Genomic DNA, 14,144 nt, shown 5'->3' on the forward strand with positions numbered 1-14,144 from the left:
AGGTCCCGAGTTCGAGTCTCAGTCCGGCACACAGTTTTAATCTGCCAGGCAGTTTCATATCAGCGCACGCTCCGCTGCACAATAAAAATATCATACTCCAAGATTGTTTTTACTGTATTTTATGCTGAATAAGGAAATGAAATCAGTTTTCTCATTCTTTTTCATAGTACATACTCAACGGCCATAAACATTATTGCTTTAAATACACTGAAGTAACGAAACGTAGTATTAAGATTGCTGATGTAAGCAAAAGGCAAAGAGATAATTTTCATTCACGTAAGCTGAGCCTTTCTATGAAGTATACAAGCTACCTAATATTATATTACGAAATGTAATCAATTTACTACAAGCAGAGATTAGCGTCAAAAAGGTATAGAGTTTACAGAAATGTAGTTTCAAGTTCACTGTATATTAACAGTGGAGATCAATGACTTACGAAGTAGTAATCCAAACTCGTTCAAGTACCTTGTCTGTGGACTAATAAAGTAGGTTCATCTTAAGGATTGTGCGTGAATTTTACAGTGACCAAAACTGTTGTAGGTTTTGCAATGAATTATTAATAATTCATTGCAATAATATTATGGAAATGTAAGAGGATGTGGATGAAGATGAAATGGTAGATACGATACTGCGTGAAGAGTTTGACAGACCATTGAAACACCTCAGTCTAAACAAGGCCCCGGGAGTAGACAAAATTCCATTATAACTACTGACGGCCTTGGGAGAGCCAGTCCTGACAAAACTCTACCATCTGATGAGCAAGATGTATGAGACAGGCGAAATACCCTCAGACTTCAAGAAGAATATAATAATTCCAATCCCATAGAAAGCAGGTGTTGACAGATGTGAAAATTACCGAACTATCAGTTTAATAAGTCACAGCTGCAAAATACTAACGCGAATTCTTTACTGACGAATGGAAAAACGGGTAGAAGCCGACCTCGGGGAAGATCAGTTTGGATTTCGTAGAAATATTGGAACACGTGAAGCAATACTGACCTCACGACTTATCTTAGAAAATAGATGAAGGAAAAGCAAACCTACGTTTCTAGCATTTCTACACTTAGAGAAAGCTTTTGACAATGTTGACTAGAATACTCTCTTTCAAATTCTAAAGGTGGCAGGGATAAAATACAGGGAGCGAAAGGCTATTTACAATTTGTACAGAAACCAGATGGCAGTTATAAGAGTCGAGGGGCATGAAAGGGAAGCAGTGGTTGGGAAGGGAGTGAGACAGGGTTGCAGCCTCTCCCCGATGTTATTCAATCTGTATATTGAGCAAGCAATAAAGGAAACAAAAATTCGGATTAGGTATTAAAATCCATGGAGAAGAAATAAAAACTTTGGCGTTCGCCGATGACATTGTAATTCTGTCAGAGACATCAAAGGACCTGGATGAGCAGCTGAACGGAATGGACAGTGTGTTGAAAGAAGGATATAAGATGAACATCAACAAAAGCAAAACGAGGATAATGGAATGTAGTAGAATGAAGTCGGGTGATGCTGAGGGAATTAGATTAGGAAATGAGACACTTAAAGTAGTAAAGGAGGTTTGCTATCTGGGGAGCAAAATAAGTGATGATGGTCGAAGTAGAGGGGATATAAAATGTAGACTGGCAATGGCAAGGAAAGCGCTTCTGAAGAAGAGGAATTTGTTAACATCGAGTATAGATTTAAGTGTCAGGAAGTCTTTTCTGAAAGTATTTGTATGGAGTGGAGCCATGTATGGAAGTGAAACATGGACGATAAATAGTTTGGACAAGAAGAGAATAGAAGCATTCGAAATGTGGTGCTACAGAAGAATGCTGAAGATAAGATGGGTAGATCGCATAACTAATGAGGAGGTATTGAATAGTATTGGGGAGAAGAGGAGGTTGTGGCACAATTGACAAGAAGAAGGGACACGTTCTGAGGCATCAGGGGATCACAAATCTAGCCTTGGAGGGCAGCGTGGAGGGTAAAAATCGTAGAGGGAGATCAAGAGATGGATACACTAAGCAGATTCAGAAGGATGTAGGTTGCAGTAAGTACTGGGAGATGAAGCAGCTTGCACAGGATAGAGTAGCATGGAGAGCTGCATGAAACCAGTCTTAGGACTGAAGACCACAACAACAACAACAATTAATAACTGGTAGATGTTACCATGATTTTTACTTGGATTAATCATTCGTCGAATAGACGTCTTTTCTTTAGAATGTTAAACCAGTTGTGTAGCAGAGATACGTTTAATTCTGCAGTGAGTTCTATTGAATACTAATAAGCATAACGAATTCTGAATATACAGTTGTAACAAAAAGTATAACGAGAAACAATATATTAGGACTGCTCACTAAATCTGTATCAGGAACAACAAATTGTTCTACTACGTACTGGAATCTGTGAAGTACATCATCTGCGCATGCCCACATTATTTATTAAAGTGTTTATTTTCTCTCGCGCGCGTGCTGCGACTTGTTCTAATTGAGCGGAGTTTAATTATTGTTGGATAATGCCGTCACTAACATCAAAGTACGGTACAACGTTAAATCTTATTAAACGAAATTCGAACTTGTAAACTACGCTCGACAGTCAGGCCAGGCGCCACAGTGTATTAAGTGTCGACTCTGGCTGTCAGGATTGGTCAGTTGTCAGACCACCCTGAAAAGCGATTCAGTAGTGAACAATGAAACTTGTTGTGGATTATCTGAGTGCTAAATGTAACAATCAGCATTAGTGCGTTTAATTGTTTGTTTTGAAAATAAGAGAGATTATTGAAATCTTATGAAGAGCATAGTGTTCTAATACAGCGTCTGGAGTTCTCTGCAGAGTACATTATTGTGGAGTTGGCGCTGCGTCTGCTTTGCCTTGTCAGCTGACGGAGTTCGGGGACACGGCCAGCCTTCAGTCACGACTCATGACTGCAGCCGAGCACACGTTCCCAACGAGGTACGGCCTGGGGCGAGACCTCAACTCGAGGCGGGCGAGGCTACGCATCAGTCGAGGCATCTCGCCAGGGCCGAGACAATACATGGCAGTGTCGCTGCTGCTGCGTAGGGGGAGGCTGAATACACAGTTTAAGTATCAGAGACGTCTTTGTATTATCTGTGAGCTGAGTATTGCAAGTTTATAGTGATACGCTGTACAATCAGTGACTGTTTAACCTGGGGCGGAAGAGTTTTAAGTGAATATTACAGATATTTGCTTCTTCATGATTAGGCGATTTATACTATTCTATCCGAGGTTGCAATATGGACGAGTCAGCGAAAGATTATTTCGAGAAATTAATAAAACGAGAGCAGGAGAAGGTACAAGACCCGATCAGGGAGTCCAAAGATTTACTAACAGAAGGGTAGGAGGAGACCAAGAACTTGACAAAGAAAGGGTAGGAGGCCGAGGAAAAAGATAGAGAAGAACCGATGAAGAGAATGAATAAAAGTTTTCCGATGGACGAAAGAAGTCCGTGAGGATCACGTATTGTTAAATAATGAACTGTCAGACTTATTACAACTGAATGCAGTGTAATTATCGTCCTATAGTAGCGCAATTACTATCAAAGTACGGTTCAACATGAAATCGTATTAAACGAAAGTCGAACTCAGAAATTTCACTCAGCAGACAGGGCAGGTGGGCGCAGCGCAATCTGTTGAGACTTGGACCCATCTCGACGAAACGTCCGGACCAGCGGCGAGGATGGATTTGGCGGTGACTGCGTGCTCCAGCGTCGGGCGCGTGGTGCTGCGCCCCGGCGAAACAGCGGGCAGGTTTTCTTTTAGGACAGATCAACCTTTCCACAAGTACACCGAAAAGTAGATACTGATTTCTGAGGGGCGCGAAAATCATCCCCACTAACTACAGACGGTAGCACTTTTTATTGGTGATCGGACAAATAAATTCAGGATTGTCCATGGAGATGGCGTAGAAATAGTCCCAGTACAAAAATATCTAGTGATGTTAGCACAGATTCTGATTACGGATAGACCCCGAGAAGTTTTCAGTGTCAATAAAATTCACCAAGAGCCGTATTCTTTCAGATATTTTATTTTATTCTGAAAGTCTGGAGAAGTTTATTGACACTGGAAAGTACTCACCAGCCGATGTCCTCTGGCCATGATGTACCATCAGAGACAGAAAGATAGGGTCGAGTACAAGACTCCTGATCAAATTGCAGGACTGCAGTGGTCTAGCGGTTTGATTTGAAAGTTTACACGCGACTGAAAGCTTGCAGCCTGACAGCAATCGCTTTAACTTGTAAGTCTTCCACTTGTCGACCTGGCCATGCGTCTCCTACATTAAATCTGCTCTCTGACAATTGTCACTTTAATAGCCTTCATCGGAGGTTATAGGTTTTATCAGAATGTTAAATAAAAAATTGAATGCTGAGAAAATTTATAAAAACTTGGTCCTGTCGTTATAGTTGCGGATCATTAATGTATACCAACACAGGTTTAATCTTTAATAAAAACGGCAATAATTTATTAATCTTAAAATAGGACAAAAACACAAGATAAGCGAGACATAGATACATCGTAAACAGATGGCAACAGCAATAGAACCAACAAATTATTAGCACTATACTGGGTGGCAATAGCTTGCCAAAGACTAAGGTTTATCTGTGTAATCTATTTACCCTGGTTCAAAACACGGATACCGCAATCTGCAATTATCTAACGCTGAATAGACTTTGATGGGTCTATTCTAGATAGAAGTTACACTGACAACAAGTGATTCCGTTCGGCCCAACAGGCCGGAGCAGCAGCACTGCACCCCTCTCTGGACGTGCAGCGCCGTCTCAGGCGACGGCTGCGGCTGCGGCTGCGGCGCGGCGCGGCCGGCGGCAGAGTGCTGGCGAGCGGCACGTGTAATTCGTTATCGCGAGCACCGAGTCCGTCAGACGGATCGCGGAGTCCTGAAATGTCGGCAGATGCCAGCGTGTGACACTCCCGTTCGCCAGTCATACCAGGGGCCAGTTCGACTCACTTATACGGCAGCACGCATAAGGAAATCAAACGAAAAGGCGGCAGACGTGATACCAACAAGAGTGTCCACAGCACAGAGAGTTGTCCGAGATGAGTGGCGCCCAGACTGCCGGAACAGCTGAGGCGACGTCACAGTCGAGACCAGTGCCAAGTCATGCTCAGGTCGAGTGCCCCGAGTGCGACATGCACACATAACAAGAGTCACCACCAAACGTCGCTCTCCAGACCGGCGGCTGAATCCTATGTAAGATCGCTGAGCGACTCTAAGGCTCCGGTTCAATCCCTTGTGGATCAGTCTAGTGTACAGCTGAAAATAGCAAAATGAAAGCCCAAGTTTTAAATTTCACGTTCAAGAAATCGTTCACACAGGAGAATCCTACAAACATACTGTTATATCCTAGCCAGTAATGCCACCCGAGCCCGCTGCCAAAAGGTTGGCAGCATCAAAGTCCGGACGCCGTCCGCATAAGCAGCGCCAGCGAGACAGCAAATCGCCGCAAGTCTGCGCGCGCCACCGCTGGCTTCTGTCTTCTTAAGCGCTGGAGTCGCGAGCGCTAGGACAGTTCTGTATTCGCCGCTCAGTTGTATACTCGCCACCGAATTGTGTACTTGCTAGTCAGTTGTGTGTTCATCGCAGCAGAGTTGTTGTTTGTCGTCAGCCGACACTGACCTAGCCGCTCCGACTCGAACTAGACAGATTTCTGTAGACGCGGAGTTCACCACTGTGTTTCTGTATCTTCGTTAATAAAGATAAGTACCGACTTTTATTTAATCAGAGTGTTTGGGTTTTCATCTTTCTGTTCACTGTTCCAGCGGACCGGTCGGCCCGCTATTAAAAGTGTGGCGGTGACTTCGTAAGCCGTTTCTACAGCGAATTGTTTGTCGCTACGAACACCGCCACAAAACATACCGTCATTTCACAATCTGACAGGGTCCGCCGGCCGCAGTGGCCGAGCGGTTCTAGGCGCTTCCGTCCGGAACCGCGCGACTGCTACGGTCGCAGATTCGAATCCTGTCTCGGGCATTGGATGCGTGTGATGTCCTTAGGTTGGTTAGCTTTAAGTACTTCTGAGTTCTATGGGACTGATGACCTCACATGTTAGTGCTCAGAGCCATTTTGAACGGGCTCCCGTACGGACGACATAGTAATAAGCATCCCCGGTATAGAGAAACAACTGAAAGACTTGAAAGCAAGTAAATCACCAGATCCGGATGAAATCCCAGTTCGATTTCTCGAAGAGTACTCTACGGCATTGTTCCCTTACGTAACCTGCATTAACTGCGAATCTCTTGTCCAGTACAAAGCCCCAAGGGAATGGAAAAAGATGGTTAGAAGAACAGACCCGCAAAATTGCAAACCAACATCCCCAACTTCTGTTTGCTGCACAATCCTTGGACATTTTCTCAGATAACAAACTTTCTTAGCCTTGAGAATTTATGTCCACTGAGAAACTTTAGAAAGCATCGCTTTTGTGAAGGCTTGCCCTTTTCTCACACGATATACTGCGAACTATGGATGAAGGGCAGGAGGCAGATCCCATATTTCTAGATTTCCGGTAATCATTTGATACGGTGCTCCATTGTAGGCTGTTAACGAAGGTACCAGCGTATGGAATAAGATCACTGATATGTGAGTGGCTCGAAGACTTCTTAAGTAATAGAACTCATTATGTTGTCCGTGACGACGGCGAGTGTGCATCAGAGACACGGGTATCGTCAGGGAAGCGTGACTGGACCGCTGTTGTTCTACATACACACAAATGATTTGGCGCACAGGGTGGACAGCAATCTGCGGCTTTTTGGCGATGATGCTGTGCTGTGCGGAAAGGTGTCGAAGTTTAGTGACTCTAGGAAGCTACAAGACAACTTAGACAAAATTTGCAATTGACGTTACGAATGGAAGCTGGCCCTAAATGTGGAAAAATGTAAGTTAATGCGGATGAGTAGGAAGAAGGAACCGTTAATGTTTATTTATGCTTGACAATGTCAAGTCGTTTAAATATATGGGCATAACGTTGCAAAGCGATATGAGATAGAAAGAGCATGTGGGAACTGTGGTAGGGAAAGCGAACGGTCGACTTTGGTTTGTTGGCAGAATTTTAGGAAATAGTGGTTCACCTGTAAAGAAGGCCGCATATAGGACGCTGGTGCGACCTACTCTTGAATACTGGTCAAGTGTTTGGGATCTGTACCAGGGTGCATTGATGGAAGATATCGAAGCAATTCAGTGGCCGGCTGCTAGATTTATCACCAGTAGGTTTGAACGACTCTTAAGTGTTACGGAGGTGCTTTGGTAACTCAGTTGGGAATCCCTTGAGGGTAGGCGACGTTCTACTCGAGAAACATAGTTGAGACAAATTATAGAACTGGCATTTGAAGCTGACTGCCGAAAGATTCCACTGCCGCTAACATACATTGCGCGTAAGGACCACGAAGATAAGATACCAGAAATTAGGGCTTATATCGAGGCATATAGATAGCCATTTTTGCCTCGCTCCCTTTGCGAGTGGAACAGGAAAGGAAATAACTAGTAGTGGTACAGAGTGCCCTCCGCCACGCACCGTGTGGTGGCTTGCGGAGTATCTATGTAGATGTAGATGTATATGCCAAGGTGAGTGATTTAGTGATGTTGTAATCATAGAGATCAGTTTCACGAGAGAAACCTCTTGGAACTGTTGTTACAAACAAACCCAAACTTTTTCATTTGATTCAGAGAAGGCTGTTATAGCGTCAGTGACAAGGGATTTCAGTAGCAACATTAAACAAAGAAGGAAAATGTGCTCCAGTAGTAAAAGATTTCAAATTACCTGAACAATCATTATGTAAAACGCATCGTGGAGACCATAAATGTAAACAGGCAAAATTCAGCAGAGTAGGACAACGCTCCCAAGACATGTACGAAGCAAGAAATGTTATGAAGGATAAAAATGCCTGCCTTGTTCAAATCTGTCTCAGGAAGCTGCCCGAAAACTGAAGAGAACATCACCATAGATTTAAATGTAGCCAAATCCGTATCGGCAAACAAGAACTGAACGAAGTCAAAAGGGGCGGAAATACAGCGTTAAGGGATTACAAAGTAACATTCTACCCATCAGCCCGATAAAAAGGTCTTAACAAGTTTTGGTCTTAAGTCATTAAACTGATAAGAGCTATGTATTTAGTAACCCAGTTATGATAATTGCATTAAAGTGGAGATTAACAGGGAGGAAGATCGTCCTGCGGTTCCTCCTTTCGATCACCTGATGAACACAAAAATGACACATCGAGATAAGTGACCATGAGACACAAGAGACTCACAAACCGCTCACTAGAAAACAGGTGAGCGGACCTAGCTGCATAGCTGCACTAAGGTAGTTGCTCTTCTAGAGTCATCAATCGCAGGTCGCTGAAGAAACACAGCAATCCAGCAAAAATGTGCAGCTCATTCCAATTTCCAAGAAGGATCTTCGCACATATGCACGAAACTAGAGATTCCAACGGCAAACTGTTGTTGTTGAAATAACGTTTCGATGGATGCACGCTCTGTCGTTTTCCAGGCACATATAGCACAAAAGCGCGATTTGCAAGGATTTGAGGCCTCGGTATACAGTGCATAAGTACACACATACACACACTAACACAGTAAAACCCTAGCGCAACCGCAAAAGCAGGGATGACTAAAGTCAAAAGTTATCGACAGTGAATATTAACAATCAGGGGTTATGTTGCGTTCACTCCATCTCTTGACTGACCAGGCATAGAGTAGGATCCCACACCGAACTTAATCAAAAATCTCCATCTGTAAGGGCTCCTGCTAATTTGATTTCAGCTGCTTCCTAAAAGACGCTAGCCCAATGGCTGACAGTGCATGCCAGAATCTTTGGGCTGTTATGTACCACAGCATGGCCGGTGCCAAGTCGGCGTTCTACAATAACAGATTTACTCAGCTGTTGCTAATAGGTTTGACGCTTGTGCTCAGTATACCGCTCCTCCACGGTCCCAATGGTCTAACGAACATATGGCATACCGTAACTGCAATGAATACGACAGACACCTGCCTTACGCAAACCAATATCAAACTTCAAGGATACTAAAAGATCTCTGAGTCTTAGATGGTTGTCGACAAACAAAATTTCACATCGTACTTCTGGGTAACGCAATTAATCCTCTTATAATTTCGACGTGCGTAAGACAGAAACACCGTAGACTACGGCGCCCCCTCGTTATTACAATCACTCAGTCGATTCGTGGCTGGTCGATACCGCAACTCGTGTCTTGTCTATGTTTCACCATAACAATTATGACGATAGGTGACTTAGAGATGGGAGAATTCAGCTGAAAAATTTTCGGGATCTGGAATGACGTGGGTCCTGTGAAGCAAAGTACGAAGTACCACTTCACGCTGTGCCGGGTGGTGACAGCGATCAGTCCGTAGATACGATCAGTGTGAGCAGGCTACCTATAAATGTCGTGTCCGAACGTACTATCAACCAACCACCCTTTTCCAACTCCATCATGAAGGGAATATTCGGATGGACTTAATTCAGATTTTATACAAAAAAAAAAATCAAATTCTCAATTCCGTGAGGTGAAGCAACAGAAGAATCATCTTCATATCTGAAAAAAGCATGTAGGTTTCAATGCCGCCGACTAGAAGGCACGTTACACTACATTACATTACATTACTTCGGCACTTGTTCCGTAGATCATGAACACGACATTTCGTAGTGATGTGGAACGTGTCAGTTTAATATACACGATTTTTTATAGTTACCACTTTATATCTAAAAACTGATCTTGTGAGTAGAAGGAGTTGTTATTTGGGAAGTCTTAATACATTTTTAAATGCTGGTTGCCTATCTGTCAGACTTTTAATGCTATTTGGTAAATGGCCCAAGATTTTTGTGGCACCCCATTCTCTGTCAAGGTAATATTTAACCCAGAATAGTGAATGTCATTCTTTCTTATAGAGTTGTAGCTATTCACTTTGCTATTATTTTTGAATTGGGATGGATTATTAATAACGAACTTCATAAGTGAATGTTTGTGTTGTAAAGGTACTGTGAATAACTCTAGTTCCTTAAATAAATGTCTGCAGGATGATCTTGCGTGGGCTCCGCATATTATTCTGATTTGTGCAATGAATACTCTCTTAATAATGTTGTTGTTGTTTTTGTTGTTGTTGTTGTGGTTTGATGCAACTCTCCATGCTACTCTATCCTGTGCAAGTTTCTTCATCTCCCAGTACCTACTGCAACCTACATCCTTCTGTATCTGTTTAGTGTATTCATCTCTTGGTCTCCCTTACGATTTTTACCCTCCACGCTGCCCTCCAATACTAAATTTGTGATTCCTTGATGCCTCAGAACATGTTCTACCAACCGTTCCCTTCTTCTTGTCAAGTTGTGCCACAAACTCCTCCCAAATTCTATTCAATACCTCCTCATTAGTTATGTGATCTACTCATCTAATCTTCAGCATTCTTCTTTAAAACCACATTTCAAAAGCTTCCATTCTCTTCTTGTCCAAACTACTTATCGTCCACGTTTCACTTCCAGACATGGCTACACTCCGTACAAATACTTTCAGAAACGACTTCCTGACACTTAAATCTATACTCGATGTTAACAAATTTCTCGTCTTCAGAAACGCTTACCTCGCCATTTCCAGTTTACATTTTATATCTTCTCTACTTCTACCATCACCAGTTATTTTGCTCTCCAAATAGCAAAACTCCTTTACTACTTTAAGTGTCTCATTTCCTAATCTAATTCCCTCAGCATCACCCGACTTCATTCGACTACATTCCATTATCCTCGTTTTGCTTTTGTTGATGTTCATCTTATATCCTTCTTTCAACACACTGTCCATTCCGTTCAGCTGCTCATCCAGGTCCTTTGATGTCTCTGACAGAGTTACAATGTCATCGGCGAACCTCAAAGTTTTTATTTCTTCTTCACGGATTTTAATACCTACTCCGAATTTTTCATTTGTTTCCTTTACTGCTTGCTCAATATACAGATTGAATAACATCGGGGAGAGGCTCCAACCCTCTCTCACTCCCTTCCCAACCAGTGCTTCCCTTTCATGCCCCTCGACTCTTATAACTGCCATCTGGTTTCTGTACAAATTGTAAATAGCCTTTCGCTCCCTGTATTTTATCCCTGCCACCTTTAGAATTTGAAAGAGAGTATTCTAGTCAACATTGTCAAAAGCTTTCTCTAAGTGTAGAAATGCTAGAAACGTAGGTTTGCTTTTCCTTCATCTATTTTCTAAGATAAGTCGTAAGGTCAGTATTGCTTCACGTGTTCCAATATTTCTACGAAATCCAAACTGATCTTCCCCGAGGTCGGCTTCTACCAGTTGCTTAGAGCCAGGTTTCCATCTGAGCTGTTGATATTCATACAAGTGGTTCTCTTCTCTACAGAGTTCTCTTTAATTTTCCTGTAGGCAGTATCTATCTTACCCCTAGTGAGATAAGCCTCTACATCTTACATTTGTCCTCTAGCCATCCCTGCTTAGCCATTTTGCACTTCCTGTCGATCTCATTTTTGAGACGTTTGTATTCCTTTTTGCCTGCTTCACTTACTGCATTTTTATATTTTCTCCTTTCATCAATTAAATTCAATATTTCTTCTGTTACCCAAGGATTTCTACTAGCCCTCGTCTTTTTACCTACTTGATCCTCTGCTGCCTTCACTACTTTATCTCTCAAAGCTACCCATTCTTCTTCCACTGTACTTCTTTCCCCCATTTCTGTCAATTGTTCCCTTATGGTTTCCCTGAAACTCTGTACAACTTCTGGTTTAGCCAGTTTATCCAGGTCCCATCTCCTTAAATTCCCACCTTTTTGCAGTTTCTTCAGTTTTAATCTACAGTTCATAACCAATAGATTGTGGTCTGGGTCCATATCTGCCGCTGGAAATGTCTTACAATTTAAAACCTGGTTCCTAAATCTCTGTCTTACCATTATATAATCTATCTGATACCTTCTAGTATCTCGAGGATTCTTAATAATGAATTTCCCGAAAATATGTTGCAATATGAAAGCAGTGAATGAAAATAGATATGGGAGGCTAATTTACTGATATGTTTACCACCAATATTTTCAATAACCCTAACAGCACAAGTAGCTGAACCGGTGTGTTTCAGCAGGTCATCAGTGCGTTTCTTACAATTCAGTTTCTCATCAATGCACACACCAAGATATTTTGACTATTCTGCCTAAGCAGCAGACTTCTGTACAAAGTTAATATTTATCAGTAGCGTTATGCCATTAACTCTATTGAACTGTATATACTGTGTCTTCTCAAAATTTATTGAGAGTCCATTTGCAGAGAACCACTTAACAGTTTTCTGAAAGACATTATTTACAATTCCCTGAGCTAACTCATATTTGTTGGTTGTGACTGCAATATTTGTATCTTCAGCAAAAAGAATTAGCTTTGCATCTACATAAATACAGAGGGGCAAGGCATTAATGTACTGGGTGATCAAAAAGTCAGTATAAATTTGAAAACTGAATAAATCACGGAATAATGTAGATAGAGAGGTACAAATTGCCACACATGCTTGGAATGACATGGGGTTTTATTAGAACCAAGAAAATACAAAAATTCAAAAACTGTCCGACAGATGACGCTTCATCTGATCAGAATAGCAACAATTAGCATAACACGACTAAAACCTGCAGAAAATCCGACGTCACGTGTGCCAAGTGCGGCAACCAAGGACAAAAGCGCATTCAGCGCAGGTCCGCGGTTTGCGTCTGTATCCCCTGCAAATACAGAGGCCGCGTCTGCAATAAAACAAAAGGAGGTGATTGTCAGACCTATAAACAGCTGTATGACCGGCTCCTGGACAGTATAGGCTATGGCAGCTAAAATCAGCACACACACAAGAAATGATAATTTAGAACTAAACGTACTTTTAAGTAGGTTAGAGAAAAAAGAGATACTGCAGACAGCGCAGCGGATGCTACTTAGATTGCGTCATCCAAAGGGAGATTCTCTCTGTTTTCCAGTAACTGAGCAAACAGACAGAATCATCCTAAAGACAGAAAATATTCCTACATCAACAGAGCCGCTGCTCGATCTCATGCTCCAGGTCTGCCTGCGCAGGTCAGAATCTTTAGACTTGGACAAAATATATATACATCTTGTAAGAGCACACGGACGAACATATTTTGATTACTCACAGACTGGCAGTAAATATTTTGTACACGTAAAACACCCAGAACACATAGACAAAAAATGAATATCTTACAACATAATACAAAAAACAGTACGACCGTCAGCGCGAAAATCCCTAAAATAGTACAAGACCTGCAGGCAGACATCATGTGCTTACAAGAACCTTATAATAGAAACGGGCAACTGATATGTCTACCAAAACATGCTACCACAATAACAGGCATCAATGACTGTAAGGCTGCAATAGTAATTCTAAATAGAACTTATAGTTAAGGAAACACAGTTATGCAATCAACACTTGGTTACCATAGTGGTAACTAAAGGGAACGTCACATGGGTTATTGCATCCATGTACGCCCAATACAGCCATCAAATACAGCCGTATGCAGACTACATCAGAGACCTAGTAATGTATGCCAGAGGCAAAAAATTAGTGATAAGTGCTGACATTAATTCCACATTGACCCTCTGGAACTCAGACAGAACAGATGACAGAGGACGCATAATCACCGATCTAATAAAAGAAACAGAATTACATGTAATGAATACAGAAGGACCTACACCAACATATGCAGGGTTCGATGGTACGAGCAGTAATATCGACTTCACGCTAGCAAATAATGCAGCAATGGCATACGTAACAAGCTGGACTGTACACGACAACATAACCAGTAGTGAACATAATGTCATAACAGACACAGTAACTCACACTCAGATCACAATGACCAAATCACACACCAGACACTTGCTGTTGCACAAAGCAGACTGAACAAATTAACCGAAATTATCCAACGACACGATGTAGAAAACATCAATGGAAGTATTGGTATCGATTATAGAGCACACAAGTTAACACAGGTGATACAACATGCGCAAAACACTTCAGTACCGACAGCAAAGAACACAAATTGGTCACCAGTACCATGGACCAACGAACTTACGAGACTCAAACAAGACGCAAGACGCAAACGAAAATTATATCGAAGGACGATAGCAGATAGGCATGCACAAGACTTAT

This window comes from Schistocerca piceifrons, chromosome 5 (genome assembly GCF_021461385.2).
Source record: "Schistocerca piceifrons isolate TAMUIC-IGC-003096 chromosome 5, iqSchPice1.1, whole genome shotgun sequence".
Classification (NCBI taxonomy): Eukaryota; Metazoa; Arthropoda; class Insecta; order Orthoptera; family Acrididae; genus Schistocerca; species Schistocerca piceifrons.